Source organism: Haliotis rufescens, unplaced genomic scaffold (genome assembly GCF_023055435.1).
Source record: "Haliotis rufescens isolate VD_foot unplaced genomic scaffold, xgHalRufe1.0.p SCAF_7, whole genome shotgun sequence".
NCBI lineage: Eukaryota > Metazoa > Mollusca > Gastropoda > Lepetellida > Haliotidae > Haliotis > Haliotis rufescens.
Window position 1 is genome coordinate 6866483 of NW_025964361.1, and position 17945 is coordinate 6884427.

Sequence of the window (17945 nt, forward strand, 5' to 3'; positions counted from 1 at the left end):
GCCGCTTTTAGAAATATTCCAGTAATATCAAGGCAGGGGTCACCTAAATAGGCTTCACACATTGTACCCATGTGGGGAATCGAACCCAGGCCTCTGTATGATGAGTGAACGCTTTAATCACTGGGCTATCCAGTTTAAGAACTCTTTGAGTCATACCAGTGTTCACAGTGTAAATTAGACTGGGATATTCACATAGATGTATGACCATGCATGCTCACAAACTTAGAGCTACTGGGGTAAATATTTTATTGATTTGACACTCATTACAAGTAAAAGAAAGACGGAAAGTTTATACACTGTAATACTGGCATCCGCGTACTAGATAAACATTTCATGTCATCCAGAATACCTCTTCACAGGGCTTGGCGTCCAGCGTACCAAATGTTTTGGTTTGGTTAGGTTTGTTGTTTTACGCCACACTCAGCAATATTCCATCTATATGACGGCAGGCTGTAAATAATCGAGTCTGGACCAGACAATCCAGTGATTAATATCATGATCATCAATCCACACAATTGGGATCGATGACATGCTTCAACCAAGTCAGCGAGCCTGGCCAAGCATACACCGATCTTACAAAAAGGATATCGCCATAGTCGCCTTATACGTCAATCATGGGTTGCTGAAGACCTGCATACCAAATTAAAATGGCACCCTCTCAGTATTGCACAAGTCACTAGTTACTATGTCTGGAACTTGATTGGGCATATGCTCAACTGATGTTTTTTGCATGATGTCTTATCATGATTATAGATGGGGTGGGGTGGGATGGAAGTTTTGCTTGTTTTTTTGTTGTTTAATGCTGCACTCAGCAATATTCCAGCTATATGACGGTGGTCTGTAAATAATCGAGTCTGACCAGACAATCCAGTGATTGATATTATGAGCATTAATCCCGCAATTGGGATACGATGCTATGCATCAACAAAGTCAGCGAGCCTGACCACACAATCCTGTTAGTCACCTCTTACGACAAGCATAATCGTTTCTTATGACAAGCATGGGTTGCTGAAAACCTATTCTAACCCGGATCTTCATGGGACTCGGATGGAAGTAATTAAGAAGTCAACAACATGACAAGATCGGGGGAGGGTCCACAAAAAACAAAAACATGTAATGAAAATAATGGACAAAATATGGTTAAACTGTTAAGGAGTTTTATAATATATTACATTCACAGTTTGCATGGTCATAATCTTCGGCAGTTTGCTTGATTTTGGACTGTAAAAAGAATGGACACGTTCTTATGGGTAGCCTAAGTTCGCCATCTCCCGCACGGTTAGTCATGTTAAAACTAAAGGGCATTGATATCAAGTCTGACTAAAATAAGTCCACGTCCATGTCAATAAGTCACTTGAAGTCAGTGTTATTTACACACAGCGATAACCACACATACTTCTTAGAAGTTGCCAATTTGTTATAAATGATCCAATTTACTCGATAGTATCGTAAACTCCACAAAGAAGTCGCCCGAGAGCTCTATATGCCAGGGTATCAAACTTTACCTCAGTTTGGGGGGATAGCATTCCGTTCTGGCTAACGGTATGTTAGTTAATGGACTGATAACCCCCCACTTTGTCAATCAATGACAAGCTCGCACCTGTTTCGATCCCTCTCGCTCACCTGAGTCGCGTGCAGGTCGCGGCGTCTTTGAAACACCGTCACCATCGGCATGCACTGTGCGCTAAACGCATGAATAACGGCACTTCGAGTGACAATGCGTGGAAAGTTGTATGTACCCACAAATAACTTACCCTGGCTGTCGTTAACCGCAGTTGTTTACTGTGGTGATATACCATAATGCAGTGCGAGTTTTTCCCGCCAAATTCAAAGTGTCATGCCATTGATTTTTTTGGCTAACTGGCATGCATAATTTAAATTGATTCGTTTTTTAATAAACCTGTAGTAAATGGTCTTTTCTTAAATAACGCGTACACCTACATTTACAGTTCGTGAATACTTCGTCATGTATCGCCCATATAAAACATACGGAGCAATCGAAAGATCGACAACAAAACACAAGTGATATCGTTGGGTATTATGTAGGGACTGGTAATATATATATATATATATTTGTTTTTATATTTTTTTTATTAATATTTTTTTGGGGGGGGGGGGGGGGGGGGGGGGGGGGAATGCTCATGACGTTAATCACTGGAGTGTCGGAGATGAGGGGTCGGATCCCCCAAAATCCCCTACACACACACACAAGTCCCTTATAACACTTATGCAGACTCACCGCCGTCATATAGCTGGAATATTGCTGAGTGTGGCGTTAAACAACAAACAAACAAATATGCAGACTCACTCACCGTTATAACTGTATTTCAGTTATGTCAAGTTTTAAGAAGCAGGAAAGACCAGAGTGAGTGAATGAGGTGGGTTTAATCCCGCTTTGAGCATTATTTCCGTTGCAGGACATTGTGTCAGCAAATTTGATTTTAAATAAGTTTTTTTTCGTTTTTGTGGTTGCTGTTGTTAACGCCGCACTCAACAATATTCCAGCGATATGACTACAGTTTGAGCTCCGAGTCCAGGCAACCAAGTGAATGATATTATTTTTGAAATAGATGGCATGTAATCAATCATGTCGCCGAGATTGACCACTCGTCTGCTTAGTCACCGCTAACGACAAGCACGTGTTTCTGGGGACACGTGAAGATAGTTGATTAATAATATTCGAATTCAACTATACTGGTCTGGAATATGGTATAGGGCGGTTCGATGCACGTGTGGGCTTAGTGTGATTGAAATGTTTCGCTTTAGTGCTAGAGTTTGGCAAGCATACATAATTTTCTTCTTTGATAGACTTGTCAATGACACCATACAGTGTCTGCAACGGTCTTTTGATGAAGCAGGTTTCATGTGTTCTTGTTCGGTCAAGACTTCATCGTACAAATGTTTTATGATAGTTTTATACCAACAAAACGACGAATATTGGGAAAATTAATGTGCAAGATGGGATTGTGACAAAGACAACTGACATCAGTCAACTATATTCCAACCATACCACGTCGGGATATAAATATTTCGCGTCTGGGCAGACACCCACATGATCTACTGGTATCTATTATGACCCATTCTGTCTGAACACATTAATTCGAAGTAAAGATAAGATATATGTACTTGTCAACCATACTCTGTACATCACTTGCTTGATAACGGTGTTAGAACCTACACCGAAACGTCGCTCCTAATTGTAATAAAGTTGTTCATCCATATATCTTATCCTTACGTTGTACTCCAACTTCTAAATGCCCCTCAAAGAACATTAATTTGAAGATACAATTCTGAACGCATTTCTGTAAGGTGGGTACTTGGGATCTGACGTCACCTATTGTGATATGACGTGATTGACGTCTTTACGTTACAATTATCATTTGGTTTGCTTAGTTCAAATTGTCATTTTTAACATACCAATAAGCAGCTGCTATCTCAATACCACTTCACTGAATAAGATGAAGTGGGGCATCACTTTTGAAACATCGTCAACCTCTGCAGTAGATTTATCTGGTAATGATTCAGACAGATCATAGCTGTTCAAATGTGATCACGTAACTTCAGTAAAAAGCGTATCCCAATCGTTTTTGGAGTCGTCAGAAATCCTTTTATGAAGTATGTAATAGTAATTTATTCTCACTATGTTTGGGACAAGGATCTCTGTTGAAACATATAGGTGAATAACATAACTTGCTGGAATAGTTAGCTATATAAAATGGTTTCATCGTATACGGACATTTTGTGCTGCAATATTATATGCAGTATCAGTCCTTTGAAGAAATGTATCGAAAACATGTTCAATTTCCACTACTCTGAACAATATTGATCCTAGCTAACATCACTTGGTATTTACATTACATACAATTTATACATTTTCAATTTGAAATTTCTTCTTAAAATGGGGGGCACGGGTGGCCCAGTCGTCTAAAGCGCCACGATTCGCTGTGCAGAGTTGCGTCCCTTGGACACGCCAGGAACCTATGATCGTGGGTTCGAATCCTTGTACACCCCGATTATGTTTCTATGTTTGTCAGCACCATACCCGTGCTCGTGGGTTTCACCGAAGTGGTAAACGTCTGAGACCTGCATCACTTCGGGCTTTCCTCCCACATTTAGCTGACACGCCGTGATATAACTGGAATACTGTTAAAAGCGGCGTTAAACCCAACTCACTCACTCTCTCTTCTTAAAATGACGTTTAAAAAAAATAACTTATCTGACTAGTTTGAGACAAATTCCAAATGTTTCTATTGGATACATTGTTTGTATACTACACACAGCTGGTTGCCATGCGTGACTGCGACATAGAGTTAACATACTGTAAAAGATTCCTTGTTTATTTTGCAATCGTATTTTTTATCTCCCGAGCAATTCCTTTTAGTATTTGTCACTTCCAACAGGTTTTAAAACAGTAACTAATTTATAAACAGTGTGCTATGCAATTGACATAATGTTGTTGACAGTGAACTTGCCACTTCCAAGTCATAATTTCTGTCTCTGCGCATTCGCTTCCAGTCGTTTTGTCAGAATCACGGCATTGAAAACAAACGAACTGGTTATGTATGAAATTATTGGCGATACGTATAAAAAATGGAAAAGAGGTTCTTTATTGCATGAAAGTACACGTCTATTCAAGGCTTTGATGGTCTATACAAAATATTTGACAATTTAAACAAATGTCTGGTCGACTTTTGAGAGCAAGCTGAACCCGAAAACCGAAATTTAAGCACAATGTGGAAAAGGATCTAAGATTCACTGTAAATTTACGAACAAGGTAAAAACCGTCTACACTGGTTCAGATCTAGATTGTTTCTTAGATAATATGTTTTTATTTATTAAATTAGAATGACAGATGGACCCGATCCTGGTCGACGATCTGCGACGTTTTTGTCATAGTCAAAGGGAGATAATTCAATCAATTTTATTTCCATGCGGGAAATTTTGTGGTCAAAGGGAAGTAACTCAGCTTTAGTAATTAGACTGTGCTCCTGTTAGGCTAGAAGCGCTAAACTTGCAGCGCTTGCTGTAGAACTAGTTTACTTGGTAATTTCAAAGGTACAAACTCACATCAAGGTCTACATTGCAACTTCAGACACTACGTTGTACTTCATCAAAGGTAAATAACTTGTGTGCTTTGCGCATAACCCAACTAAGTTATGACGTCATTCGACCTTGCAACAAGGGAGATAACCAGTAATTTCTAAACTCCTTCTCAGTGCATGAATGGGCTATCTTTGTGAGGAGCTTTCATTTCCCCATAGAACACGGAGAATTCCACAGGATGTGAGGAGTTTAAGTTAACACCCTGTATGGAGCTCATACAAGGGACCTTACTCTTCTTAAGCATATAACACGACCATTAACTGCATTCTGCACTCTAATTCTGGACGTTTATTAGAGGAAATAAGTAAATACTTGTGACAGAACAAGGTCTCAGCTTGGCTACATCTATGTTGGGGTTTACATGTGTCCTGGCCCAGGCTCTCTTCACGGGGAGGTGTCCAGATCTCCACACTGCAGAGTGAACATGTTACTTTAATCAGTGTAAGGTCACATTATTTTTCCGTTTTTCATTTCTCACTGGTCCTCCATTATATATATCATGCCAACCTGGACAATGCTGGAAATGCTGGAATTTGGGACGAGTCCAAACTTACTACCCGGATACCCGACCCCTTATTACCCGACCCTACCAGGGTACCCACTACAGGTCTCAAGATGTCTGATTGGGGAATTGTTCTACCGCAGCCCTGGCCAAAAGTATTTAGATACATATATCAAACGATCAGATCATGCATAAACTGAAATTGACTGAAGCTTTATCTTTACTCAAATATATACAAGTCCAAAGGAATGTGTGCTTCGTCAGAAAGAAATGCGAACATAAGCAACTTGTAGTGTAACCACTGAGCTATGGTGAGTTTTTGTTATTAATCTGACTAACCGTATGGGTTTGGGTAGTCCTGTGGGTACCCGGGTCCTACTCAGGACCAACACGACCCGAGTACCCAAGTTACTCGTCCCAGCCCTACTGGAAATAATAACAATTTTTCCGTTTCATACACAAATTTGCTGAAGAAATTTTGGGTAAGATCCTGTCTGTTGCTTTTTATTTTCAGAGCCCTACTATTTCCTTCTTTACAACTCCCAACTAGAATACAACTTGTTGTACTTTGACTATACCACAATAAGGTTCTCAACCAAACGTTGTTTTTTTTTATCTTTTTCTTCTGAATGCCTGCTCCCGAAGCTTGGCATCGAGTTGAGAAACGCCCTTAGTAATATAGGTGAGGTGAAATGGGGTAATAGATTATTGCATTTATATAGTGAGGTGCATGCATGTGTGTGTGGCCGCTTGTACTAGTCCAGACTAATGTCGGTTTTATAGTGCTAGCCCACTGAGATACCATGCCGCAGTATAACTTGTGTACCCTTCTGAGACACAGCATAAGGACTCTGAGCCAGTCCTTGTTTCATATCACCTTATTGCCAAGGGCAGGCAGGGAAACAACAAGTATCATGTAGTATGACTGGGATCCAACCACCGACCCTCCCTCTAGCATGTCTAGGGCAGATGCTGTATCCACTAGCCTACGGAGGCGGTCCCTAAGTAATATAGATGACTTAACCAGAAATGAGTAGTCTTTAGAAAACGCCAAACTTGATGAAATGAAAGTCATGTAATCCTGTAAGTTTGTGTGTTGGGTTTCCTGGTTATTGTCATGAGAGAGTGATGTGAACACGGGTATATTTTCTTTTGATCGGATAGTTCACACAAAAGTGCATATATCTTTATTTCTTTCCAGGGTATTCAGTCCTTACAATATGCAGCCTGACAGCATAGCAGTATCTGTCAGTACAATAACTTGGAATAGGGCACCACCTATACACGACTGTAGACACTTTCACACAGCTGTGCAAGAAATGTGTGTACATATACTGTCACCCATGATTCACAAGCAGCCTGAGTGTTTGGTAGGACCACATGTATGGGGTATTTAATCAGGTTCAGGAACATTGCAACACACTAACAGGTTTGTCTGTGGGAACACCATAATGATGCGAGGTGGAGTATCCGATAAAAATAAAGTTAACAATTGATTATGGCCTTATGTTACTGTACATATATCTATCTTATTTTGTACAGTATACTGCCCCGGCAACCTATCCATATGCCAGGATTAATAGTCCACAAAATTCGTTTTTGAATTACAGCAACCCACTGAAAGGTTTTATGTGTTACGTAAGCAATCACGGCAAAGGTTACATGACAGGTGACTCAATCAGGAGCAAGTGCCAACAAAGCCTCGTATTCCCTGTTATGCTTATGGAGTATTACACGATGGCTCTTCCTCAAAATAACAAGCAGAAAATGTAATGTCTGGTTCCTGTTTAATAGCAGTTGCTGCATACAACAAATGTACTTAATGAAAAATCGAGTTACCTCCCTTCGTTTTGTCTGCATATTTTGACTCTTATAGTATTGTTACTTTGTTGTTGCTCTGCATAGGATACTTGATGGAAACAGAAGAGATGCAATAACATGGCGAGATGGGCAATGACAATGACAACTTTGTTTTTTCTGTAAAGGAGGTTTTGTGAAACAGTCAGTCTGTTCACAAGGGCAGATCCATATCTTTTCTTAAGTTAATATTTCTTTAATTGAGCAGACCGAACCTACATAAACTCGCTCACACTTTCTTATATCAAAAGTGCTGACCAGTAACCATGGTAACAGCATTGCCTCGATACCAGACTATGAGTAGTCTATCATGGCTTATATTTTGATCATGGTATTCTGGTCCTGGCAAAGTCTTTTCTCACAGACAAAAACGTATCAAACTTTTCTTATTCACATACTGTTTTCACTTACAGTTTCATGCTCTCAAACACCTCTTTATATATAAATATATATCAATCTAGGCCAAAGTTCTACTTTCCAGAAGTCTGTGGAAATGATCAATATCCTTCCAATGGAACTTTTCACTTCAATGTCAACACATATCTGTCACACTTCATGTTGTCCTGACACACACAGTCGCCACCATCAATTCATTCCTCAGGTGGTCAGTGACACAAGGGAGATAACCCTGTACACCCACTGACACATCCATGTCCTGTATCTGAGCTGATGAAGCACCACACTGATGTCCGACTCCGTGCTCGGGGTGATGGAGACGCTGCTGTCTGTGTTATGGTCCATGTCACTTCAACCATGCTTTCTTTCTATCAGCTATCTTGTCAGTCTCCTTTTTCCTCATCTCTTCCTGAAATACAAAACAAATAGAACTAATAGAGTTAAGTCTTCAGTAGATCAAAATAAAGCAAGGAAATACCATTACTGTCCCTCTGGGGGATATAGGAACGGAGTGTCCGTCCGTCCACTTCTCAATGTTGACAAATTTTCTCAATAACTATTCAAGTTAGAAAAATGAAAGTTTACACACTGATGTTACTGGTCACAATCTCAAATGAGTTCGCAAAAATGGTGTTGTACATTCATTTTTAACAGAGTTATGGCCCTTGTTCCATGCTTTTCAACTAAGTGCATACTGCGTGAAATGGGGTTGTTACTGACCTCTTCTTGGGCTTGCTTGGTTTGCTGGTGATGGAGGGTGGTGACAGAATGTCCGACACAGGGATGGAGCCAGGGTCGTTGTCATCACTCAGCTGGTCTGTCACAGTCTCCGATACACTCCCAACTTCTTCGTACCCATCCTCGGTCTTCACTCTGACACACAAGCATACAGTCAGTGCATGTCTCTGTCAGCAGCACTACAGCTATGTCACAGCAATATGCAATTATATATGAAATAGGAAGGCCAGGTACACATGGTAGACACCTTCAGTTGAATCCAAATAGTCCACAGCTCATTTGATATCACCCAGTCCAGATTTTCACTAGTCTCAGATTACCAGGCGTGAGTAGCCCTGATTACACAAATATTATGTAGTTCACAAAGGGTAGTGAAAGTGGCATGAGTAGCATGATTAAGAAGTGAAATCTGTCAACGAATGACATGTCAAAGAGTTATTTCCCTTCCAATACTGACTTTGAATGTTCTTAATTACTGAAGGGATGGATTAGAAAGATGTGTGTATATGGATGAGAACTAGACTTTGTTCATTTCAAATATTGAATGTTTTGGACTTGTAACAAGCTAAAAGCATAGATAAGGCTAAAATGTGTCAAAAAGGGTAAATTTAGAGGATTTTATGGAGTGTTTTTCTAGTACTTGAACATGAGCAAATCTTTGACCCAAACTGATTTTAATAGGAGATATAGATAGAGTATAAACATATGGTAAAAAAAGCATGTTGTGTCACAGACCTGCTCAGTTCCATGTCAACCATTTCAATAATCTTAGCCACACTTGATTATTTTATGAGGTCGAAGTCCAATACTTCGGCCTAATGTCACCCATTGGAACATGTCAGAATATTTAGTATTCAGTTTGTCACATTTTAGTATTTTGGGCCAATGAAGCAGACAAAAAAACTAATACAAGAGCCGTTCCTTACTTGGCATCATTAGGATCTGATTTTCCCGCCATGGCCTGTGACCACTTGGACTCCACCTCTGTCGTCAGCCCCTCCGCCGTCTCCAGCTCCACAGTGATGGCAAACCCAGCAGCAAATCCTGCACACAATCCACAGCACAGTGAGTGAGTGAGTGAGGGTGGTTTTACGCAGCTTTTAGCAATATTCCAGTTATATCACGGCTGGAGATAACCAGAAATGGGCTTCACACATTGTACCCATGTCGGGAATTGTGAGTGAGTGAGTGAGGGTGAGTGAGTGAGTGAGAGGGTGGGTTGGTGAATGAGTGAGTGAGAGAGAGTAGGTGGATGAGTGAGTGAGTGAGTGAGTGAGAGAGAGTGGGTGAGTGAGTGAGAGTGGGTGAGTGAGTGAGTGAGCATGGTTTTACGCAGCTTTTAACAATATTCAAGCTATATCACGGCTGGGGATCACCAGAAATGGGCTTCACGCATTTTACCTATGTCGGGAATTGTGAGTGAGTGAGTGAGGGTGAGTGAGTGAGTGAGTGAGAGGGTGGGTTGGTGAATGAGTGAGTGAGAGAGAGTGGGTGGATGAGTGAGTGAGAGAGAGTGGGTGGGTGTGTGAGTGAGTGAGTGAGTGAGAGGGTGGGTGGGTGGTTGAGTGAGTAAGGGAGAGGGTGGGTGGCTGAGTGAGTGAGTCTTGTCATATTTCAGTCACATCATGTGGGTAAGGCAGGGCTCACACATTTACCACTTTGGTGAAGTAAGGATATGGTGCTGACAAACCTACAAGCAAAATAAGCATGAATCTGGGATTCAAACCAATGATCACGCCCAACTGTGCATAGTGAGTTCCAGTGCCACCTGGTCTCATTTAGCATAGATCTTGAGCATAATTTCCTGTTCACACTGACTGACTTAATCAACTCTCTCAATGCCACTAGGATGGAATAATATCCTTCAGTGATGATGGTAATAGTAGACATGGTGTCGTCATGGCAACACTGAAGCATTATGGGGCAGTGAAGTCGGGTAGAAATGTATCTTCATCACTTCATCATAGGCCCACATTGTTTGTATACTACACACAGCTGGTTGCCATGCGTGACTGCGACATAGAGTTAACATACTGTAAAAGATTCCTTGTTTATTTTGCAATGGTATTTTTTTTATCTCACGAGCAATTACTTTTAGTATTTGTCACTTCCAACTGGTTTTAAAACAGTAACTAATTTATAAACAGTGTGCTATGCACTTGACATAATGTTGTTGACAGTGAACTTGCCACTTCCCAGTCATAATTTCTGTCTCTGCGCATTCGCTTCCAGTCGTTTTGTCAGTATCACGGCATTGAAAACAAACGAACTGGTTATGTATGAAATTATTGGCGATACGTATAAAAAATGGAAAAGAGGTTCTTTATTGCATGAAAGTACACGTCTATTCAAGGCTTTGACGGTCTTTTCCAAATATTAAAAATTTAAGAATTTAAAATTTAAAAAAATGTCTGGTCGACTTTTGAGAGGAAGCTGAACCCGAAAACCGAAATTTAAGCACAATGTGAAAAAGGATCATTGTTAATTTACGAACAAGGTAAAAACCCTCTACACAGGTTCAGATCTAGATAGTTTCTTAAATACCGTATTCGACGTAATAAGCGCTCCGCTCTAATAAGCACCCACGGCGACATTTGCTAAGATATTGGCTAGTGAACAGTACCAATTAGCACCCCTTCCGATTGATCAATGTACTCAAGACTTATTTATTCGCGTATAATACGCACTAGTGTGTTATATGCACACTTTATTATGGGCATTTAATTCTGGAAAAATATATCTGTCGTACATAAACATTTCAGGCTATCAGCATAAACCACGAAATCTATCTTTAAACTCTGTTTTTTCCCACCAAAATAACATTCTAATTTTGAGAGCGCCCTGGGCGCTTATTACGTCGAATACGGTAATATGTTTTTATTTATTAAATTAGAATGACAGATAGACCCGATCTTGGTCGACGATCTGCGACGTTTTTGTCATAGTCAAAGGGAGATAATTCAATCAATTTTATTTCCATGCGGGACATTTTGTGGTCAAAGGGAAGTAACTCAGCTTTGGTAATTAGACTGTGCTCCTGTTGAGCTAGAAGCGCTAAAGTTGCAGCGCTTGCAGTGGAACCAGTTTATTTGGTAATTTCAAAGGTACAAACTCACTTCAGGGTCTACATTGCAACTTCAGACACTGCGTTGTACTTCATCAAAGGTAAATAATTTGTGCGCATAACCCAACTAAGTTATGACGTCATTCGACCTTGCAAGAAGGGAGATAACCAGTAATTTCTAAGCTCCTTCTCAGTGCGTGAATGGGCTATCTTTGTGAGGAGCTTTCATTTCCAAATAGAACACGGAGAATTCCACAGGATGTGAGGAGTTTAAGTTAACACACTGTATGGAGCTCATACAAGGGACCTTACTCTTCTTAAGCATATAACACGATTATCTCCCTTAGACCATTCACTGCATTCTGCACTCTAATTCTGGACGTTTATTAGTGGAAATAAGTAACTTCATGTGACAGAACAAGGTCTTAGCTCGACTACATGTTGGGGTTTACATGTGTCCTGGCCCAGGCTCTCTTCACGGGGAGGTGTCCAGATCTCCACACTGCAGAATGAGCATGTTATTTAAATCAGTGTAAGGTCACATTGTTTTTCCGTTTTTCATCTCTCACTGGTCCTCCATTATATATATCAGCCAACCTGGACAATGCCTGAAATTAGGAGTGGGACAAGTCCAAATTTACTACCCGGATACCCGACCCCCTATTACCCGACCCTACCCGGGTACTCACTACACGTCTCAAGATGTCTGATTGGGAATTGTTTTACCGCAGCCCTGGCCAAAATTATTTTGATACATGTATCAAACGATCAGACCATGCAAAAACTGAAATTGACTGAAGTTTTATCTTTACTCAAATATATATAAGTCAAAAGGAATGTGTACATCGTCACAAAGAAATGCGAACATTAGCATTTTGTAGTGTAAACACTGAGCTATAGTGAGTTTTTGTTATTAATCAATATATCATATGTGACTAACCACGGGACTGGGTGGTCATGTGGGTACCCGGGTCCTACTCAGGACCCACCTGACCCAAGTTACCCGTCCCAGCCCTACTGAAAATAATAACAAACTTTCCGTTTCATACACAATTTTGCTGAAATATTTAGAAAGATCCTGTCTGTTGCTTTGTATTTTCTGAGCCCTACTATTTCCTTCTTTACAGCTCTCAACTCGAATACAACAATCATTGTACTTTGACTAGACCACAATCAGGTTCATTTTCTCCTGAATGAGTTGAGTTGAGAAATGACCTTAGTAATATAGATGAGGTGAAATGGGGTTTAACCTCGCGTTATAGCTTATTGCACTTACATAGTGAGGTGCATGCATGTGTGTGTGTCTGCTGGTACTTGTCCGGACTAATGTCGGTTTTATAGTGCTAGCCCACTGAGATACCATGCTGCAGTTTCACTTGTGTACCCTACTGAGACACAGCATAAGGACTCCAAGCCAGTCCTTGTTTCATATCACCTTATTGCCGGGGCCAGGCAGGGAAACAACGAGTATCATTTGGTATGACTGGGATCCAACCATCGACCCTCCCTCTAGGGCAGATGCTGTATCCACTAGCCTATGGAGGCGGTCCCTAAGTAATATAGATGACTTAACCAGAAATTAGTAGTCTATCAAAAACGCCAAACTTGATGACATGAAAGTCATATAATCCTGTAACTTTGTATGTTGGGTTTCCCGGTTATTGTCATGAGAGAGTGATGTGAACGCGGGTATATTTTCTTTTGATCGGATAGTTCACACAAATGTGCATATTTCTTTATTTCTTTCCAGGGTATTCAGTCCTTACAATATGCAGCCTGACAGCATAGCAGTATCTGTCAGTACAATAACTTGGAATAGGGCACCACCTATACACGACTGTAGACACTTTCACACAGCTGTTCAAGGCATGTGTGTACATATACTGTCACACATGATTCACATGCAGCCTGAGTGTTTGGTAGGACCACATGTATGGGGTATTTAATCAGGTTCAGAAACATGGCAACACACTAACAGGTTTGACTGTGGGGACACCATAATGATGCGAGGTGGAGTATCCGATAAAAATAAAGTTAACAATTGATTATGGCCTTATGTTACTGTACATAATATCTATCTAATTGTGTACAGTATACTGCCCCGGCTACCTATCCATATGCCAGGATCAATAATCCACAAAATTCGTTTTTGAATTACAGCAACCCACTGAAAGGTTTTATGTGTTACGTAAGCAATCAAGGCAAAGGTTATATGACATGTGACTCAATCAGCGTGCAAGTGCCAACAAAGCCTCGTATTCCCCGTTATGCCTATGGAGTATTACACGATGGCTCTTCCTCAAAATAACAAGCAGAAAATGTAATGGCTGGTACCTGTTTAATAGCAGTTGCTGCATACAACAAAATGTAGTTAATGAAAAATCGAGTTACCTCCCTTCGTTTTGTCTGCATATTTTGACTTTTATAGTATTGTTACTTTGTTATTGCTATGCATAGGATACTTGATGGAAACAGAACAGATGCAATAACATGGCGAGATGGGCAATGACGATGATAACTTTGTTTTTTTTTCTGAAGGAGGTTTTGTGAAACAGTCAGTCCGCTCACAAGGGCAGATCCGTATCTTTTCTTAAGTTAATATTTTGTTCATTGAGCAGACCGAACCTACATAAACTCACTCACACTTTCTTATATCAAAAGTGCTGACCAGTAACCATGGTATCAGCATTGCCTCGATACCAGACTCTGAGTAGTCTATCATGGCTTATATTTTGATCATGGTATTCTCGTCCTGGCAAACTTTTCTCACAGACAAAAACGTATCAAACTTTTCTTATTCACATACAGTTTTCACATACAGTTTCATGCTCTCAAACACCTCTTTATATATAAATATATATCAATCTAGGCCAAAGTTCTACTTTCCAGAAGTCTGTGGAAATGATCAATATCCTTCCAATGGAACCTTTCACTTCAATGTCAACACATATCTGTCACACTTCATGTTGTCCTGACACACACAGTCGCCGCCATCAATTCATTCCTCAGGTGGTCAGTGACACAAGGGAGATAACCCTGTACACCCACTGACACATCCATGTCCTGTATCCGAGCTGATGAAGCACCACACTGATGTCCGACTCCGTGCTCGGGGTGATGGAGACGCTGCTGTCTGTGTTATGGTCCATGTCACTTCAACCATGCTTTCTTTCTATCAGCTATCTTGTCAGTCTCCTTTTTCCTCATCTCTTCCTGAAATACAAAACAAATAGAACTAATAGAGTTAAGTCTTCAGTAGATCAAAATAAAGCAAGGAAATACCATTATTGTCCCTCTGGGGGATATAGGAACGGAGTGTCCGTCCGTCCACTTCTCAATGTTGACAAATTTTCTCAATAAATATTCAAGTTAGAAAAATGAAAGTTTACACACTGATGTTACTGGTCACAATCTCAAATGAGTTCGCAAAAATGGTGTTGTACATTCATTTTTAACAGAGTTATGGCCCTTGTTCCATGCTTTTCAACTGAGTGCATACTGCGTGAAATGGGGACAAGTTGTTACTGACCTCTTCTTGGGCTTGCTTGGTTTGCTGGTGATGGAGGGTGGTGACAGAATGTCCGACACAGGGATGGAGCCAGGGTCGTTGTCATCACTCAGCTGGTCTGTCACAGTCTCCGATACACTCCCAACTTCCTCGTACCCATCCTCGGTCTTCACTCTGACACACAAGCATACAGTCAGTGCATGTCTCTGTCAGCAGCACTACAGCTATGTCACAGCAATATGCAATTATATATGAAATAGGAAGGCCAGGTACACATGGTAGACACCTTCAGTTGAATCCAAATAGTCCACAGCTCATTTGATATCACCCAGTCCAGATTTTCACTAGTCTCAGATTACCAGGTGTGAGTAGCCCTGATTACACAAATATTACGTAGTTCACAAAGGGTAGTGAAAGTGGCATGAGTAGCATGATTAAGAAGTGAAATCTGTCAACGAATGACATGTCAAAGAGTTATTTCCCTTCCAATACTGACTTTGAATGTTCTTAATTACTGAAGGGATGGAGTAGAAAGATGTGTGTATATGGATGAGAACTAGACTTTGTTCATTTCAGATATTGAATGTTTTAGTATTTTGGGCCAATGAAGCAGACAAAAAAACTAATACAAGAGCCGTTCTTTATTTGGCATCATTAGGATCTGATTTTCCCGCCATGGCCTGTGACCACTTGGACTCCACCTCTGTCGTCAGCCCCTCCGCCGTCTCCTGCTCCACAGTGATGGCAAACCCAGCAGCAAATCCTGCACACAATCCACGGCACAGTGAGTGAGTGAGTGAGTGAGGGTGGTTTTACGCAGCTTTTAGCAATATTCCAGTTATATCACGGCTGGAGATAACCAGAAATGGGCTTCACACATTGTACCCATGTCGGGAATTGTGAGTGAGTGAGTGAGGGTGAGTGAGTGAGTGAGAGGGTGGGTTGGTGAATGAGTGAGTGAGAGAGAGTGGGTGAGTGAGTGAGTGAGTGAGTGAGTGAGTGAGCATGGTTTTACGCAGCTTTTAACAATATTCAAGCTATATCACGGCTGGGGATCACCAGAAATGGGCTTCACGCATTTTACCTATGTCGGGAATTGTGAGTGAGTGAGTGAGGGTGAGTGAGTGAGTGAGTGAGAGGGTGGGTTGGTGAATGAGTGAGTGAGAGAGAGTGGGTGGATGAGTGAGTGAGAGAGTGGGTGGGTGAGTGAGTGAGTGAGTGAGTGAGTGAGTAAGTGAGTGAGTGAGAGGGTGGGTGGGTGAGTGAGTAAGGGAGAGGGTGGGTGGGTGAGTGAGTGAGTCTTGTCATATTTCAGTCACATCATGTGGGTAAGGCAGGGCTCACACATTTACCACTTTGGTGAAGTAAGGATATGGTGCTGACAAACCTACAAGCAAAATAAGCATGAATCTGGGATTCAAACCAATGATCACGCCAACTGTGCATAGTGAATTCCAGTGCCACCTGGTCTCTTTCAGCATAGATCTGGAGCATAATTTCCTGTTCACACTGACTGACTTAATCAACTCTCTCAATGCCACTGGGATGGAATAATATCCTTCAGTGATGATGGTAATAGTAGACATGGTGTCGTCTTGGCAACACTGAAGCATTATGGGGCAGTGAAGTCGGGTAGAAATGTATCTTCATCACTAGTTGTTATGATGTAAGGCCCACATTGTTTGTATACTACACAGCTGGTTGCCATGCGTGACTGCGACATGGAGTTAACATACTGTAAAAGATTCCTTGTTTATTTTGCAATCGTATTTTTTTTATCTCACGAGCAATTACTTTTAGTATTTGTCACTTCCAACTGGTTTTAAAACAGTAACTAATTTATAAACAGTGTGCTATGCACTTGACATAATGTTGTTGACAGTGAACTTGCCACTTCCCAGTCATAATTTCTGTCTCTGCGCATTCGCTTCCAGTCGTTTTGTCAGTATCACGGCATTGAAAACAAACGAACTGGTTATGTATGAAATTATTGGCGATACGTATAAAAAATGGAAAAGAGGTTCTTTATTGCATGAAACTACACGTCTATTCAAGGCTTTGACGGTCTATACCAAATATTAAAAAATTTAAAATTTAAAATTTAAAAAAATGTCTGGTCGACTTTTGAGAGGAAGCTGAACCCGAAAACCGAAATTTAAGCACAATGTGAAAAAGGATCATTGTTAATTTACGAACAAGGTAAAAACCCTCTACACAGGTTCAGATCTAGATAGTTTCTTAAATACCGTATTCGACGTAATAAGCGCTCCGCTCTAATAAGCGCCCACGGCGACATTTGCTAAGATATTGGCTAGTGAACAGTACCAATTAGCACCCCTTCCGATTGATCAAGGTACTCAAGACTTATTTATTCGCGTATAATACGCACTCGTGTGTTATATGCACCCTTTATTATGGGCATTTAATTCTGGACCCTCGTACATAAACATTTCAGGCTGTCAGCATAAACCACGAAATCTATCTTTAAACTCTGTTTTTTCCCACCAAAATAACATTCTAATTTTGAGAGCGCCATGGGCGCTTATTACGTCGAATACGGTAATATGTTTTTATTTATTAAATTAGAATGACAGATAGACCCGATCTTGGTCGACGATCTGCGACGTTTTTGTCATAGTCAAAGGGAGATAATTCAGTCAATTTTATTTCCATGCGGGAACTTTTGTGGTCAAAGGGAAGTAACTCAGCTTTGGTAATTAGACTGTGCTCCTGTTGAGCTAGAAGCGCTAAAGTTGCAGCGCTTGCAGTGGAACCAG

General features: G+C 40.8%; 1 protein-coding gene and 2 long non-coding RNA genes across 3 annotated transcripts in view; all 3 read right to left on the reverse strand.

Moving 5' to 3' along the window:
* LOC124130706 overlaps positions 1-1744 on the reverse strand; it is a 30253-nt gene extending 28509 nt beyond the window's left edge. The window contains exon 1 of the mRNA XM_048387937.1: positions 1624-1744. The gene's annotated coding sequence lies outside the window, so the exon portion shown is untranslated. The remainder of the gene's footprint in view (positions 1-1623) is intronic.
* Positions 1745-6769: 5025 nt separating this feature from the next.
* LOC124144505 lies at positions 6770-9719 on the reverse strand. Its single transcript, XR_006862422.2, has 3 exons — positions 9523-9719; positions 8579-8731; positions 6770-8267 (listed from the first exon to the last, which is right to left on the reverse strand). It is a non-coding gene; the product is annotated as an uncharacterized LOC124144505 (long non-coding RNA).
* Positions 9720-13981: 4262 nt separating this feature from the next.
* LOC125376121 lies at positions 13982-15342 on the reverse strand. Its single transcript, XR_007219034.1, has 2 exons — positions 15190-15342; positions 13982-14873 (listed from the first exon to the last, which is right to left on the reverse strand). It is a non-coding gene; the product is annotated as an uncharacterized LOC125376121 (long non-coding RNA).
* Positions 15343-17945: the final 2603 nt, after the last annotated feature.